This window comes from Mobula hypostoma, chromosome 9 (assembly GCF_963921235.1).
Source record: "Mobula hypostoma chromosome 9, sMobHyp1.1, whole genome shotgun sequence".
In the NCBI taxonomy this organism is placed as follows: Eukaryota; Metazoa; Chordata; class Chondrichthyes; order Myliobatiformes; family Myliobatidae; genus Mobula; species Mobula hypostoma.
In genome coordinates this window covers 83,475,415-83,494,159 of record NC_086105.1, presented here as the reverse complement: position 1 = coordinate 83,494,159, position 18,745 = coordinate 83,475,415, and positions in this window count along the sequence as shown.

Below are 18,745 nucleotides of genomic sequence, written 5' to 3'. Positions count from 1 at the left end.
CAGCAGATTTACTAACCCATCCCTCCACTTCCTCATCCAGGTCATTTATAAAAATCATGAAGGGAAGGGCTCCCTGAGGCACGCCACTGGTCACTGACCTCCATGCAGAATATGACCCATCTACAACCACTCTTTGCCTTCTGTGGGCAAGCCAGTTCTGGGTCCACAAAGCAATTTCCCATTGGATCCCATGCCTCCTTACTTTCTCAATAAGCCTGGCATGGGGTACCTTATCAAATGCCTTGCTGAAATCCATATACACTACATCTACTGCTCTACTTTCATCAACATGTTTAGTCACATCCTCAAAAAATTCAATCAGGCTTGTAAGGTACAACCTGCCTTTGACAAAGCCATACTGACTATTCCTAATTATGTTATGCCTCTCCAAATGTTCATAAATCCTGCCTCTCAGGATCTTTTCCATCAACTTACCAACCACTGAAGTAAGACTCACTGGTCTATAATTTCCTGGGCTCTCTCTACTCCCTTCCTTGAATTAAGGATTTTCTTGAATATTCTGCAACTCTCCAATCCTCCAGGAGCTCCCCTGTCCCCATTGATGATGCAAAGGTAATTACCAGAGGCTCAGCAATCACTTCCCTTGCCTCCCACCGTAGCCTGGGGTACATCTCGTCCAGTCCCAGAAACTTATCCAACTTGATGCTTTTCAAAAGCTCTAGTGCATCTTCTTTCTTAATGTCTATGTGTTCAATCTTTGCAATGCGCTGTAAGTCATCCTTACAATCGCCAAGATCCTTTTCTGTAGTGAATACTGAAGCAAAGTATTCATTAAGTACCTCAACTATCTCCTACGGTTCCATTCACACATTCCCACTGCCACACTTGATTGGTCTTATTCTCTCATGTCTTTTCCTCTTGCTCTTCACATACTTGTAGAATGCCTTGGGATTTTCTTTAATCTTGCTCGCCAAGGCCTTCTCATGGCCCCTTCTAGCTCTCCTACTTTCATTGTTGTTGGCCTTATAATCTTCTAGCTATCTATCATTACTTAGTTTTTTGAACCTTTTGTAAACTTTTCTTTCTTCTTGACTAGATTTACAACAGCTTTTGTATACCACGGTTCTTGTACATCATCCTTTCCCTGTCTCAATTGAGCATACCTATGCAGAACGCTATGCAAATATCCCCTGAACATTTGCCACATTTCTGCCATACATTTCCCTGAGAACATCTATTCCCAATTTATGCTTCCAAGTTCCTGCCTGATAGCTTCATATTTCCCCTTACCCCAATTAAACACCTTCCTAACTTGTCTGTTCCTATTCTTCTCCAATGCTATGGTAAAGGAGATAGAATTGCGATCACTATCTCCAAAATGCTCTCCCACTGAGAGATCTGACACCTGACCAGGTTCATTTCCCAATACCAGGTCAAGTACAGCCTCTCCTCTTGTAGGCTTTTCTACATATTGTGTCAAGAAACCTTCCTGAACACACCTAACAAACTCCACCCCAGCTTAAGCCCTCGCTCTAGGGACATGCTAATCGATATTTGGGAAATTAAAATCTCCCACCACAAGAACCCTGTTATTATTACACCTTTCCAGAGTCTGTCTCCCTATCTGCTCCTCGATGTCCCTGTTATTGTTGGGTGGTCTATAAAAAACTCCCAGTAGAGTTATTGACCCCTTCCTGTTTCTAAATTCCACCCACAGAGACTCTGTAGACAATCCCTCCATGATTTCCTCCTTTACTGCAGCCGTGACACTATCCCTGATCAGCAGTGCCACGCCCAGCCTCTCTTACCTCCCTCCCTGTCCTTTATGAAACAATTCCAGCCTGCCACTCTAAGTAACCATTCCTGCCCCGAGCCATGCAAGTCTCTGTCATGGCCACAACATCATAGCTCCAAGTACTGATCCACACTCTAAGCTCATCCGCCTTGTTCATGATGCTTCTTGCACTAAAACAGACACATCTCAAACCATCGGTCTGAGTGTATCCCTTCTCTATCACCTGCCTATCCTCCCTCACACACTATCTACAATCTTTCTCTATTTGTGAGCCAACCGTCCCTTCCTCAGCCTCTTCAGTTCAACTCCCACCCCCCAGAAATTCCAGTTTAAACTCTCCGCAATAGCCTTAGCAAACCTCCCTGCCAGGATATTTTTCCCCCTTGGATTCAAGTGCATCCTATCTGTTTTGTACAGGTCCCACCTGCCCCCAAAGAGGTCCCAATGATCCAGAAATCTGAATCCCTGCCCCCTGCTCCGATCCCTCAGCCACTCATTTATCCTCCACCTCCCTTTATTCCTATACTTACTGTCGCACAGACAGTAATCCTGAGATTGCTACCTTTGAGGTCCTGCTTCTCAACTTCCTTCCTAACTCCCTGTAGTCTGTTTTCAGGTCCTCCTCCCTTTTCCTACTTATATCGTTGGTACCAATATGTACCAAGACCTCTGGCTGTTCACCTTCCCACTTCAGGGTATCGTGGACGTGATCAGAAACATCCCAGACTCTGGCACCTGGGAGGCAAACTACCATCTGTGTTTCTTTCCTGTGTCCACGGAATCGCCTGTCTGACCCCCTAACTATAGAGTTCCCTATTACTGCTGCCATCCTCTTCCTTTCCCTACCCTTCTGCGGCACAGGGCCAGACTCTGTGCCAGAGACGCGGACACTGTTACTTCCCCCAGGTAGGTCCCCCCCACCCCCGCCAATAGTACTCAAGCAGGAATACTTATTGTTAAGGATACAGCCACAGGGGAACTCTCTCGTACCTGCTCCTGCCCTTCCCTCTCCTGACTGTTACTCACTTACCTGTCTCCAGTGTTGCTTTACATTGAACTATTGTGATAAATCTTCCTGACTTATTAACATCATTTGTACTTAAGTACTGCACTTTTACTTTATCTGTGGAATTTGTTGCCACAAGCGGCTGTATAGGCCAAGTCATTGGGTGCATTTAAGGTAGAGATAGATAGTTTCTTGATTAGCCAGTACATCAAAGAGTATGAGGAGAAGGCAGGGGAGTGGGGATGACTGGAAGAATTGGATCAGCCATGATTGAATGGTGGAGCAGACATGATGGGCCAAATGGCCTACTTCTGCTCCTATATCTTATAGTCTTTATGGTCTTATGTTGCTATTAGATGCTGGGATGTACTTGTGTTTATGTTATGAGTGATGAAACATGTTTATAAAGAGCTTTTTTATACCGTTCTGCATGTGGAATACCGAGGGATCATTCTGGAAGTGATAAGACCAGGTAAATCTGGAAAGAATAGTTCACTAACAACAACACTATAATTTGAAAACTGAAAACTGGTCATCACCCGCCATAGGTTCCTTTTATTTTCAAATCCATCATTGGATCCCTTACATAGCCTCCTCAATCTTCTCCCATGCATCAAGCAGATGTAATTGATGTTTTCTCCCAATTCTGTTTTCTTGTACAGATTCAGATTCTGATTTGTTTATCACATGTACATTGAAACATACAGTGAAAAGTCCCATCTGTGTTAACAACCAACACATTTAAGACGTGCTGTGGGTAGCTCAGAAGTAATGCCACACATTTCGGCACCCACATAGCATGCCTACAATGCTCAGCAGAACAACAAGAATACAATGGAACAGAACTTACCAAGTGACATAGCAATAATAACAAAACAAGCCCCATCTCTGCATCCCCCCCCCACCCACTCATGTACTTACACTGTCCTCTAACCGCGGGACAGGCCATCTTCAGCTCCCCACATTCAGCAGACTTATGGATTTGCAGCCACTTCCCATTGGACTTGCTGAGATGTGCAGACTTGGGCTCTGGCCACTGAGCCACAATTTTTGGACTTCAGATCAATCTTCAGGCTTTGATTTTTAGTATTGACCTGAACTCCTGTAATAACAACAGAATGCTGAAAAGTACTGAGCATCCTCTGGTTCTGTTTCAGATTCCCTGGTGTTGTATTATTGTCTTTCATTGCCTCCTAGATCTTTGTCTCTTTGTCTCAGTTTCTGTCTTTATATGGCTCAATATCAATTCTTATCTTTTGATTTACTACATTGACAGTGCTATACAAGTGCAAGTTGTTGCATTCTGTGAAGTTTCGATTGTTATGTTCATGTTGCACATTTAGACCTCACTGTGCAACAAAGTCAGAAGAATTTAGTTTTCACCAGACATATCTGGCTCCTGGGCTTGCTGCAAACCTTTCAGGATAGAGATTTGGGGCTATTTGTGAATTTCTGCTTTCCACAGAGAGTGTTCCTGGCGTCAAGTTGCAAACACACAGATTTAGGCTTTTCAGCTACCAGTTTAGTATGGCCGGACAGTGGGATGAAATCATAGAGTCATGGTGTTGTACAGCACAGAAACAAGCCCTTCAGCCCCCCAACATCCATGCTGACTGTCTGCCCATCTACGCTAATCTCACTTACCCACACTGTTAGGACCACGTGCTTCTATAACTTGCTTGTTTAAGTGTTCGTCTAAACAGTTGGGAAACATTTCTGACTCCACTCCTCTTTCGCATCACGTTCCAGAAATCAACCACTCTCTGTGAGGGGATCTTTAAAATTCCTCCTTGTCTAGACCCTCTTGTTTTTAATACCCTTACTAAGGGAAAAAAGGGTTTTGACTGACTACACTATATACAGTATGCCTCATAATCCTACGTGTAATTTTACTGGTCACTCCCTCAGCCTTCTTCACTCCAGGAAAAACAAGCACAGTCTCCCCAAAAGTGAAATCTTCCAGTCCCAATTTACTTCTCCAGTACAATCATGTGGTGGCCAGAACTGTACGCAGTACTCCAAGTGTAGTCTAACCAGTTCTTTGTAAAGTTACGACATGATATTCCTGACCTATGAAGTTAAGCGTGACTTATAGTTGCATGACATGATATTCCTGACCTATGAAATCAAGCCGCCACTTATAGGGATCTATGGGCTTGGATCCCTATGCTTCTCTGTGCGTCAACATTCCTCAGTGCCCGATCATTTACTATGGACATCCTGCTTCTACTTGACTTCCCAAAATGCATCACCTCAAACTTGTTGGGATAAAATTTCATATGCTAAAGCTCTGTCCAACTTTCCAGCCGACATGTATCTTGCTGTAGCTTTAGGCAACCCTCTTCACTTCTCACAACCTCACCAAGATTTGAAAGACAAGAGGCTGCAAATTCTGGGAAGTTTAGGACATTTAGAATCCCATCACCAGTGAGACTGGAGTTCGAGGCCTATTTTCCATGGTCCCCTCATCGGTGAGGCTTGGAGTTCAGGTCCTCATTTGTCATCAGCTATGTGTCCTGGGTCAGTACCAAAGAGCGAAGCCCAGAGGCTGATTGGAGGTCTGGATCGAAACCCAAAGGCCGACCAACGGTCTAGTCAAGGGCCGATGGCTGGAGCCCCAGTCTGTGAACCTCTGCAAGTGCACTGAGGAAGTCAGAGCCCAATGAGTCCACTGGAGGCTAGATGCCGAAGAAGATGGTCTGTCCTGGGGTTAGAGCACTGTGTATGTGCATGGGAGGTAGAACAGGGCTTATTCTGATGAAGGGTCTCAGCCCGAAACACCAGTTGTATTCTTCCTTAGATATTGCCCGGCCTGCTGAGTTCCTCCAACATTTTGTGTGTGTTGCTAGGATTTCCAGCATCTGCAGAATTTCTCTTCTTTCTTTCTCTGTTATTACTTTACTGCTTGTTATGCCCTGTTTTGTTGTGTTCGGTGTTGTTCTGCTAAACATTATGAGCACACTGTGTTGGTGCTATTGTGTGGTGACATTTTTGGGCTGCCCTAGCACATCCTTTGGTGTGTTGGTTGTTAGCACAAACAACACATTTCACTGTGTGTCATTGTACATATTAAATAAATTGGATTCTGAAATTGGAAATACAATATGACAGCCTTCCTAATCCATAATCCAATTTAGTAGACTGCCAAACATTGATAAATATTTCTATTTTGCTGTAAAATCATAACCTTTTGAAACAAACATGATACTGCCCAGCAAAATCGAGCCAGTAACCAGTATAGATTTTCAGGGACTGGGAAGACAGGAAGCGGGTGACAATAAGGTGCCTGTTTGATCTCCGAGCTCTGCCAAAAACTTTAAAATGAAGGGTGAAGCCAATGATAATTCGGGCCTCTCGATACAGTACCAGTTTTGTATGTACAATTCCATCATGGTTATTGCCCTCCCTCCTCCAAGTATAAGCATAGTCACTCTCCCAAGCCAAACCTACCTTGTTCCTGATGGTGAACCTACCAGGAACAGTAGTTGTCATGACAGAAACTGATCGATGATTGATCAAGCACAGACCAGTTACTATCCCAATATTATAACCAGTCAGTACTGCGTGAATGGATTTCTTGTACTGACTGACATTCATTGGGATGATGCAGGCTGTGACGAATGCATCAGCAAACTATCTCAATAAACTTCTGTCTGAAATTGTTGGTGCCTCTGACTCATTCAGTAAACATTGAATATAGGATCTTTCTGCAGCTGTGCCCTACTGCCATCTCACACCTGCCTTATTCAATGTTACTGCTCCCTCTCCCTCCCGCCCTCTCACTCCTTTCTCTCTCTCTCCCTACTCCCACTCTCTCCCCTCTCTCTCCTCCTCACTCTCCCCCTTACTCTCACCTTTTTTCTCCCCTCCCCTCCCTCTCTTCACTCCCCCTTCCTCCCCTTCCCACCTTCTCCCCCACCATCTACCCCCCTACTCCCTGTTGTCCACAAGCTACACCCTCTTCCTCCTCTTCCTTCTTTTTTCCTCCCCTGCATATCCTCTCTAGATCCCTCTCTCTCTTTCTCTCTCTCCCCTTCACTCCCTCTTTCTTCCTCCTTCCACCATGTTTGGCTCCCTCTGACCTGTTTATTCACAGTCCCTGTCACCCTTAATCAGCTGTTCCGTTATAAGTTCTTTAGCACCAGTGAGGAGTAATTTAATTACCCCTGTGTTGCTACTGCTGATCCATCCTATAGCTGGGAGAGACAAGCAGGAGCAGGGATTAATGTCCCAAACATAACACAGGCTAGTCTTTAGACTATGTGAGGTGGGTTATTTGTAGTGATAGACGTAGAGACAAAAATGCTTCTCTTTAAAAATGTTGTATCACTAACGGTACCCAGATGTCCTGATCCTCCTGGGTCTCTGAGGCAGTGAGACCTAACCCTCTGGGGTTCAATAAGGTGCTTTGTAATGTTGTTTTGTGAGATCTTTACTTCTGGATGTTGAGTATTGGATTCAGGCTGACCTGGTAGAGCCTGTTTACAGGTCAATACCTCCATCAGGGTAGAGATGGCCAATCATCACTGTATTTCACAGCAGAGCTGCAATACCCTTTGAATATTGAGATATATAGTTGAAGTAAGGTTGGTTACATGAGTGTTGCTAGGGTGAATACACCCTTAATCCTGGAGGATGTACCCAGAATTATTGTTTGCAGGAGCACAAGTAACTGGCATTTCTGCTATAACAAAATATTGCAGGCATTTCTCACAGGCATGAAGTGCTAAAGTGACTAGGGAGCTTAAGGAGACCCCTCGGCACCCTCAGGACATGTTCTTGTCTCACTTTTGCCATCAGGAAGAAAGTACAGGGGCATCAAAACACCAGTTTCAGGAACAGTTATTATTCCTCAACTATCAGGATCTTGAACCAGAGAGGATAACTTCACTCAACTTCACTTGCCCCATCACTGAAATATTCTCATATCCCAAAGACTCAATTTCAAGGACTTTGCATCTCATGTTCTCAATATTTATTGCTTACTTAGTTATCTAGCTACCTATTGTTTATATTTTATATTTGCACAGTTTGGTGTGTTGTGCACACTGGTTGTTTGTCCTGTTGGAGGTGGTCCTTCAGGATTCTTGGATTTACTGTTTATGCCGCAAGAAAACAGAATCTCGTGGTTATATATGTAACATATATGTACTTATATAACCCTGAGATTCTGTTTTCAATGTGATATATCTGTACTTCGATAATAAATTTACTTTGAATTTGGCAGCAACTCAGTACGTCAAAGCATTCAGACATAGTCAAGAGGTTTAATTGTTGTTCAGACCAAATATCAGAATGGGGAAGAAATGTGATCTAAGTGACTTTGACTGTGGAATGATTGTTCATGCCAAACAGAGTGGTTGAGTATCCCAGAAACCACTGATCTTCTGGGATTTTCATGCACAACATTCTCTAGATTTTACAGAGAAAGGTGCAAAAAAAAAAGACATGCAGTGAGCAGCAGTTCTGTGGGCCTTGTTAATGAGCAAAGTCAGAGGGGAATGGTCAGACTGACTGAAGCTGACAGGAAGGTGACAGTAACTTAAATAATCACGTGTTACAACAGTGGTGTGTAGAAGAACATCTCTGAATGCACAACATGTTGAACCTTGAACCTCCCGGGTGCCGGGGTCAGGGATGTCTCTGATCGTGCGCACAGCATTCTGAAGTCGGAGGGTGATCAGCCAGATGTCATGGTACACATCGGTACCAATGATGTAGGAAGAAAGAGTGAGGAGGTCCTGAAGAGGGAGTATAGAGAGCTTGGTAGGAAGTTAAAAAGCAGGACCTCGAGGGTGGTAATCTCAGGATTGTTACCTGTGCCATGTGCCTGTGAGGGTAAGAATGGGATGCTCTGGCAGGTGAACACTTGGCTGAGGAACTGATGTAGGGGGCAGGGTTTCAGATTTCAGGATCATTGGGACCTCTTCTGGGGCAGGTGGGACCTGTACAAGAGAGACGGGTTACACCTAGACTACAAGGGGACCAATATCCTAGCAGGGAGGTTTGTTGGTGTTTCAATATGCTGCACACAAGCATCTGGGACTGATTCCTTCTCTTTCTTTTTCAATCGAAAACAGTTAGCTACGACATGTCCAGGTTTCTTACAATAATTACAAATAATACCAAAATGTCTTTCCTTCACATGTCTCCCTTCATCCTTACCTTTCTCACGAACTTCAGATTTAATTTCTGGTTTACCTTGACTCTCGGTGCTATTTTTCCTTTTAAAAGCCCTACCTGGAGAAAATTTATTCTCATGAATTAAAGCATACTCATCAGCTAATTTAGCAGACTCCTGCAATGCAGCAGTGTTCCTTTCATTTAAGTACAGTATGTCCTTTCTTCAACAGCAAAATTCCTCCAGCAAAATCAACTCTTTTAACTTATTATACTCCCCATTCACATTTTTAGAGGAAACCCATCTCTCAAAACACACAGATCTCTTGTAGGCAAATTCCACGTAAGTTTTTTCCACAGATTTCTTCAAATTTCTGAATCTTTCTCTATACACTTCCGGAACCAACTCATACGCCTTCAATATAGGACTGTTTGACAATATTATAATCCAATACTTGCTCAGCATTTAAAGCTGTATAAACTTGTTGTACTTTCCATTTTATTACACTTTGTAACATCACTGGCGATTGCTCTTTCGGCCACTTTAAACTCAGAGCAACAATTTCGAAATGTTGGAAATATTTGTCCACTTCTGTCTCATTAAATGGAGGAGCCAAAATAACCTCTCAACTATCTACAAACTGTTTCCAAGAATCAGAGGACTCTTTCTCGGACTTTAATTTCTCCACCTCTAGCTCAAACTCTCTCCTTTTATTTGCTTCTCTTTCTTCAAATTCCCTTTTCCTATGGGCTTCTCTAGCCTCGAATTCCTTCTGTTTATTTTCTGCTTCTAACCGACTTCTTTCCAAATCAGCTTCTAATTGCTTTAAATTTATTTGTTCAATATGTAACTGCATTTCCAGATTACTCATTGGAAACCTATCTAACACTTCTTCATCAAACTTTCCCAAACTGATATAATGCTCAGCGATTTTTTTTCTGAATTACGGGCTTTGTTGTAGCCTTCATAATTCCTTTAAGATCCAACCTTCTAGCAATCTCAGATATAACACCCTTTCTTGCCGTCGCTAAGAACTCCGAGTCTGGTGTTTCCATAAAGCCGTCAACATTCATTGCTGCCGAATACCACTCACACACCAATCAAACAAAAGAATCAGGTATTTCCCTTTCCCAAATCGGGTTGATACTTAAACAAGCACTTAAGCTCAAAATTGGAACATATCTGGACGAGCCCCCAAATTTATGTCACGTGATCGGCGACAATGAATATCAATTGAGTCAGGTTTTATAAAAACAATCAAACATTTATTAAACTCTGCTCAATATTAAAAAAAATAAACAAATGAAAATCTTAACTGGAAGTAAACTGCTATGCGGCCGTTTAACAAACTGCCACTCTGTACTAGTTCCTCTTTTTTAATATAATTTTTATTGAGTTTTCAAAGTGAATACATGAAAAGATAATGTCTACCCTCCCCCCTCCCCTTAACCCTTCCCCCCGATATATACTCCTACCTAAGAAAAAAGAAAGAAAGAAAGAAGAAAAAAAAAGAAAAACTGCCTGGATATTGGAAGGTTTCCACATGCTCCATGGGATTCAAAATAAATTTAGTATATTTATTTATTACTTTCCCCAAGGGACCAAGGTCTTTATCATCGGAGCAACTAAATATGCCATCTCTATCTTTTGCAAATAAGGGCGCTAAATATTCAAAAATGTTTCATATGTATCTCTTAAATTGTAAGTAATTTTTTCGAGTGGAATAGAACTAGCCATTTCATTGTTCCAACGATTCATACTTAAATACGAATTGGATTTCCAAGTAACTGCTATAGCCTTCTTAGCTACTGCCAATGCAATTTTTATGAATTCTTTCTGATATTTATTCAATCTAAGTTTCGGTTTTATCCCTTCAATATCGCCTAATAGAAATAATACAGGGTTATGCGGAAGTTGAGTTCCAATAATTTGTTCCAATAAGACTCTTAAATTTATCCAAAAAGATTGAATTTTAGAACAAGACCAAATTGAATGTAAGAAAGTACCAATTTCTTAAATTCACCAAAAACATTGATCAGATAAATTTGAATTTAATCTATTTATTTTTTGTGGTGTAATATATAATTGGTGTAAAAAATTATATTGTACTAATCTAAGTCGAACATTTATTGTATTTGTCATACTGTCGAGGCACAGTCTTGACCAATTTGTTTCATCAATATTAATAGTGAGATCAGTTTCCCATTTTTGTTTTGACTTGTGGATTCCTTGTTTAACTGTCTGTTTTTGAATCAAATTATACATACAAGAAATAAATTTTTTAATTTTTCCTTTTTGAATTAAAATTTCAATTTCATTGGGTTTTGGCAAAAACATTGTTTGACTCAATTTGCCTTTTAAGTAAGCCCTTAATTGAAGGTAACAAAAGAAAGTGTTATTTGATATTTTATATTTATCCTTTAGTTGTTCAAATGACATCAATATACCTCGTTCATAACAGTCTCCTATAGATCTAATCCCTTTTTGGTACCAATTATATAAATGTTGATTGTCCATTGTAAAAGGAATAAGTCTATTTTGGAACAAAGGTCTCCTTGCTAAAAAAGATTTCTTTATTTCATTATCAACATTTATCTTATTCCATAGATCAATCAAATGTTTTAATATAGGAGATTCTTTCTTTTCCCGAATCCATTTAGATTCCCTTTATATATAAAATCTTCAGGTATATTTTCTCCTATCTTATCTAATTCTATTCTAATCCATGCCAGTTTTCCATCATCAAAGAAAGATGCAATAAATCTAAGTTGATTCTAAGTTGATACTGGTTCTTAAAGTGATAAATGCGAAAACTGTTCTTAAAGTGGTAAATTCAAACACAGTTCTTAGAATGGTAAATTCGAAAGTCCAAGAGATTTATACTGTCAATTAGGAGAGACTTTCCTGAAGTAAAGAATTCCTTGAAGACACGACATCACTGCCAATCCCAGCCAGATCCTGCCTTGTCCATAGGATTCACGATGACGGAAATAAACAGTTTAAAGATAATGACCTTTCCCTCTGGATACTAGATACTGCACAGCCTTTTCTGCTGCTTTTAGCAGAGGCTATCTCATGCAGATCACTCTTTCTTGAACGAATTCAGTAATGGTCGATCCTATCCAAAACCGCTGAACAACTCCTTGAGGTTCCCGTCTTCACTCTCCAATACTACTGAAAAGATACATCAACAAACCTGGCAGCGATTGGTTAAACTGCCAGCCCAACACTTTTGTACCTTACAATTGAACATAAGACTCTGTTTTAAATCAAAACTGTGTCATAAGGCAAATATGCTGCGGAGCGGAGTATCTGGCTAATGTTCTAACTGGAAAACTAACTGAGTCACCCCAGAGGTCTCCTTTTATACCTGTGGTGAACATGCCATCACGTGACCTCACATTGGTGGGAAAATTATATCAGGTGACCTCCAAAGGACCATTACATCATGGTCATAAGACAGTCACAAGATATCCATGAGGTATCTATGGTTTCTATACTTTCTAGGTATGTAACAGTGTGTTGGCATGCATGTAAATGTCCGTTGGTGTACGTGTGTGTCTGTGTGGGTGGGTGTGTGTGTGTGTGTGTGTGTGTGTGTGTGTGTGTGTGTGTGTGTAGAATAGATGACTACCAGGTTCTGAGTGATTCACAATGGGAGAATAGAGAAGTGGGAGTAGAAAAGAAATCCATCGTTATGGGAAATGCTTCAGTGTTCTGTGAATTTTCTTGCTGATGAATCGAAGCTAAATTTCAATGATTGAAATCTGTTATAAGCTGACCTAGTAGTGGAAGAACAGTTTGCATGATAAGAGTCAGTAAACACATGCTTTCAATATTTTCCCACAGGAAGTACAAGCAAAGGATGAAGCCGCAGATTGTGTGGAAGACAAGTGGAGTGGCTATGTGCGACAACGTCGAGCCCCACATAAACATATACCTTTCAAGTCAGACTCTGAGCTAGGTATGAAACCTTAAATTCACTGAAGTGCTTGTCAATTTCTACACTTTCAGATGGGGGTAGGTAATCAGGCTGGTGTCTGGGGTGCAGTCAGTGATGTGCAGATATGTTGGACAGCAGAGTTTGCGCATTTAAAGTACTTCAATATTACTTTGTACAATAGCAGAGCATTATAACACCTTGGAAGAATGTGATTTTTTTTTTTAGTTTCAGATTGCCAGTGAATATCTTCAGAAATAAAAATTAGGTTCATGTGCTTACAATTCCAGTGCTACACTAGTGTTCAGTGCTTGTAGAAAATTCTCTCTTGAGATTCTTGAGGAAGGAAAGAGGGAAGCAGCTGCTACTCCAGAAAGTATAAAGTGGGCTTCTCTTTGGTAGTTCAGGCCATGACACCAGGGGCAGACAGATAGGCAATCAGCCAAGGCTAGTGATGCACCACTAGACCGGGCACAGAAACGGCCAATGGAATGCATGAGCAAGCTTGAGAGCAGGATAACTGTGCAGGATCACAGAGAAAAATCCTCATCCCTTGTGTCTCGTACAGCCTCTGAAAGTGAATGGGAAGAAATTCAAACTTGAGTTTATTGCCACATGCACTTGTGCAATGAGAAACTTACTTGCAGAAGCATCACAGACAAAGCAGCATTCACAAGAAAAACAACTTTTACAGGAAGGAACACCATTAGAACAAATAACAAAAACAGGGTCCAATTTAATGCAGAGTGATCAAAGTGGTCAGAATCTTGCTAAACTCTAGCAATTAAGGCTGTTTCAACGTTTTGGAGATAGCGATCATAATTCTATCTCCTTTACAATAGCATTGGACAGAGATAGGAACAGACAAGTTAGAAAAACGTTTAATTGCAGTAAGGGAAATTATGAGGCTATCAGGCAGGAAATTGGAGGCTTAAATTGGAAACAGATGTTCTCAGGGAAAAGTATGGAAGAAATGTGGCAAATATTCAGAGGATATTTATGGGGAGTTCTGCATAGGTACGTTCCAATGAGACAGGGAAGTTATGGTAGGGTACAGGAACCATGGTGTACAAAGGCTGTAATAGATCTAGTCAAGAAGAAAAGAAAAGCTTACAAAAGGTTCAGAGAGCTAGGTGATGTTAGAGATCTAGAAGATTATAAGGCTAATAGAAAGGAGTTTAAGAAGGAAATTAGGAGAGCCAGAAGGGGCCATGAGAAGGGCTTGGCAGGCAGGATTAAAGCATTCTACAAGTATGTGAAGAGCAAGAGGATAAGACATGAAAGAATAGGACCTATGAAGTGTGACAGTGGGAAAGTATGTAGAGGTACTTAATGAATACTTTACTTCAGTATTCACTATGGAAAAGGAACTTGGTGATTGTAATGCTGACTTGCAGCAGACTGAAAAGCTTGAGCATGTAGATATTAAGAAAGAGAACGTGCTGGAGCTTTTGGAAAGCATCAAGTTGGATAAGTCGGCGGGACCAGATGAGATGTACCCCTGGTCTTTGTGGGAGGCGAGGAAGGAGATTGCTGAGCCTCTGGCAATGATCTTTTTATCATCAATGGGGAAGGAGAGGCTCTGGAAGATTGGAGGGTTGTGGATGTTGTTCCTTTATTCAAGAAAGGAAGTAGAGATAGCCCAGGAAATTATAGACCAGTGAGTCTTACCTCAGTGGTTGGTAAGTTGTTGGAGAAGATCCTGAGAGGCAGGATTTATGAACATTTGGAGAGGTATAATATGATTAGGAATAGTCAGCATGGCTTTGTGAAAGTCAGGTCATGCCTTACGAGCCTGATTGAATTTGTTGAGGATGTGACTAAACACATTGATGAAGGAAGAGCAGTAGATGTAGTGTATATGGTTTTCAGCAAGGCATTTGATGAGGTGCCCCATGCAAGGCTTATTGAGAAAGTAAGGAGGCATGGGATCCAAGGGGACATTGCTTTGTGGATCCAGAACTGGCTTGCCCACAGAAGGCAAAGAGTGTTTGTAGACGTGTCATATTCTGCATGGAGGTCGGTCACCAGTGGAGTGCCTCAGGGATCTGTTCTGGGACCCTTACTCTTCGTGATTTTTATAAATGACCTGGATGAGGAAGTGGAGGGATGGGTTAGTAAGTTTGCTGATGACACAAAGGTTGGAAGTGTTGTGAATAGTATGGACGGCTGTCAGAAATTACAGCAGGACATTGATAGGATGCAAAACTGGGCTGAGAAGTAGCAGATGGAGTTCAACCCAGATAAGTGTGAAGTGGTTCATTTTGGTAGGTCAAATATGATGGCAGAATTTAGTATTAATGGTAAGACTTTTGGCAGTGTGGAGAATCAGAGGAATCTTGGTGTCCGACTCCACAAGACACTCAAAGCAGCTGCACAGGTTGACTCTGTGGTTAAAAAGGCATAAGGTGTATTGGCATTCATCAATAGTGAATTGAATTTAGGAGCCGAGAGGTAATGTTGCAGCTATATAGGACTCTGGTCAGACCCCACTTGGAGTACTGTGCTTATTTCTGGTTGCCTCACTACAGGAAGGATGTGGAAGCCATAGGAAGGGTGCAGAGGAGATTTACAAGGATGTTGCCTGGATTGGGGAGCATGCCTTATGAGAATAGATTGAGTGAACTCGGCCTTTTCATCTTGGAGCGACGGGACATGAGAGGTGACCTGATAGATGTGTATAAGATGATGAGAGGCATTGATTGTGTGGGTAGTCAGAGGCTTTTTCCCAGGGCTGAAATGGTTGCCACAAGAGGACACAGGTTTAAGGTGCTGGGGAGTAGGTACAGAGGAGATGTCAGAGGTAAGTTTTTTACTCGGAGATTGGTGAGTGCATGGAATGGGCTGCCAGCAACGGTGGTGGAGGAGGATACGATAGAGTCTTTTAAGAGGCTTTTGGATAGGTACATGGAGCTTAGTAAAATAGAGGGCTATAGGTAAGCCTAGTAATTTCTAATGTAGGGACATGCTCGGCACAACTCTATGGGCCAAAGGGCATGTATTGTGCTGTAGGTTTTCTATGTTTCTAACTGAATGGTTAAATGGGAAAACTGAACTGGGAACATAATTAATGGAGCCTTGTCAAGCTAGATGTTTGTCTTTTGCCTGTTGGTTGTTTATCAATATGTAGTTTCTCATAAATTCTACTGTACTTCTTTATTTTTCTGTACATGTCTGCAAGAAAATGAATATCAAGGTAGTATATAGCAATATATACTGTATGCACTCTGATAATAAATTACTTTGACATTGATATCGGTGGGAAAAGCCCAACAAGGTCTTTCCAGATATTTATCTGTTTTATGCCCTTGCAAATATGAATTTCATCCCACCATCCTCCACATGATGTTTGCTGGAGGGCTGGAATTTGTTTGAGAGGGGCAGGTTGGTGGGAATTGTAAGGAAACTGCTTTCAAAACCTAGCTACCTCTGTTTTCAAAATTAAGATATGCTATATCTGCTTAATTCTGCATGATGAGGAGGGGACATTTAGAGATGTAGTATGTGTGACATTAGTGGAATTAATAGATAGGACATACAAAGGGAAACTGTAGAGGGAGAGTAGATTGCATTAAAGTATACTGAGGAAGAAGGAAGCAGAAATTAGAAGTGACAATCATTGCACAATGAATTTCATAGTGGGTTGCAGTTCCCCAGAAGGTGATGGTCCTGACAAAATGCAACTCTTCATTCTTCTGCACAGATGCTGCATGACAAACCGAGTTCCTCTTACATTTTGTGTGTGTGTGTGTGTGTGTGTGTGTGTGTGTTGTGCAGCCTGGGATAGCTTTCATGGAGCAAGTATCTCATTGACCTGAGTGTCAGGTGGCTGGGAACTGTGTCCAGATTTACAGACCACAGTGATGCTGCAGGTAGAGTGAATAAATGCCAGGAAGTTGTGCTGATTAGAATTGGCAAACAAAGATGTCTTTAACTGTCAGCACATTTGAAATGACATATATTTGTAAAAAGAAGCGCCTTGAATGAAGGAAATTTGAATATTGAAACAAAGCATGGGATTTAATCAGGAGAGAGATGGCTAGACTCACAATGTATAAGAGGCATTATCTCTAAGCTGAAGTAGTTGTAATAAAGGTTAATGTAATACAGGATACAGCCAATATGTACTGAATATAAAATGCTCATGTAACACCTTATGTCGATCATGTCTGGTTCACTTGGATACACTGTAGTGTTAGACTTAGCACAATGGTTAAGGTGCTGAGCAGAAGAGGGGATTCAGCTCTTAGTCACCAAGATGTTGAAGGCCATAAGTAAATGGAAGTAGTCCAAGCTCAAATCTTCTAAATAGTTTCTCTCTTCTCTTTACCTCTCCTTTGCTCTTTTTTTCTCCACTGCCTTCTCTGGCGCCCTTTCACGCGCTTTTAAATAATTTTTTATCACTCTCCAGCTTCCCTCCTTCCAATTTTTGATTGCTTTTACTTGTTTACAACTTGGATGAATGGTAGCAATGTGAGGTAGCAACTCAGGGCTCAAACCATTATGCTTCGAGCCTTGACTGGTTAGTAAGCATCTGCTCAATTGTTCAGATCAGGAGTGGTGTTTACTCCTCCCAAATTCTTTGAAAGAATTTCATTTGATCTTTGGTTTTATTCCTCCATATCTTATATATTTTAGGGACTGGATCTGTTACTCTATTGCCCCACTGAGATGGTACAATTTATTGAATGGTTCTGCTTCTTTTCCCATTGTCTTTGAATAGATCTGCTTCTAATATGTAATCACAAACTCCGCAATACCAAAAATATCTACTAGTATTCAGAAAACCAAATAAATTACTTGCATTAAATGAATAATAATCAATGGATTATTCAATGGAAAGCTGGCTGGACATCTACACTTCATGGTCAGGACATAACCCAGTGTCCAGGTGGAATTTTTATACTTGTTGAGCAGCTGAAAGAGTAATTGAAAATTTATTTTCCCTTTCTTCGTGGTTATTTTTGGAATCAATGATACAGGTCAAGACCTCGCTAACTGCACAAGTTGGGAATTCTCTAGTCAAAAATGTGCAGGTGGATGAGGCTCCACGTTTCAGAGCACGGACCAATTTTATTGTGGAAAATTGCTGTGGTACAGTCCCAATGTTTATGAATAGTTTGCTCTGAAAATACAATTTGCCCATTATATCCCATAGACATAAGATATGTCTTATGTCTTATCGAGATATGTCTTATTGAATCTGTTCTACCACTCAACCAAGGCTGATTTTTTAACAACTCCATTCTTCCACCCTCTTACCAATCGAGAACCTATCAATCTCTGACTTAAATACACCCAATGACTTGGCTCTCCTTTAGATATTGGGAAGCTTGGATGTTTTACAAATTGCTTTATAAATTTCTATGTTAAAGTAGCCTGAGATGAAACTTGTTTTTACTCTTTGTGAAAAATCCAGACATTTCCAAATCCGCAGCTGGCATCACCTTGCCTTTCTCATATTGCCTCTTCACTGGAGCCTTCAGTCAGCTGACCTCCACTGACTTGTACATGACTCTTCAGCCCATTTTTACTTTACTCACGATATTTTAATGATTTTTTTCTCAATATGAACTCTTCATTTTCTGTGTTAATGGTTATATTATTATCCTAGCGACCAGAGTTCTGAACCATTGCACTGAAGCACGAGTTTCACTATCACCATGGCAACTGGGAAATTCAAATTAAATTAATTAAATAAAATCCTGTATTTAAAAGAAATCATAATCACTAAATGTACCTCTGCCATTAGAACTACTGAATTGTTGTTTTACACAAACTCCACTTCTGTTCATTAATCCTTCAGGAAAGGAAAGGAAAGGAATATCTAAGGCAAAGATTCCCAGTCTCTTTTTTGCCATGGACTGAGTAGTACATAGACCCCAGGTTGGACACTCCTGACTTAAGGGGATTTGGACCCAT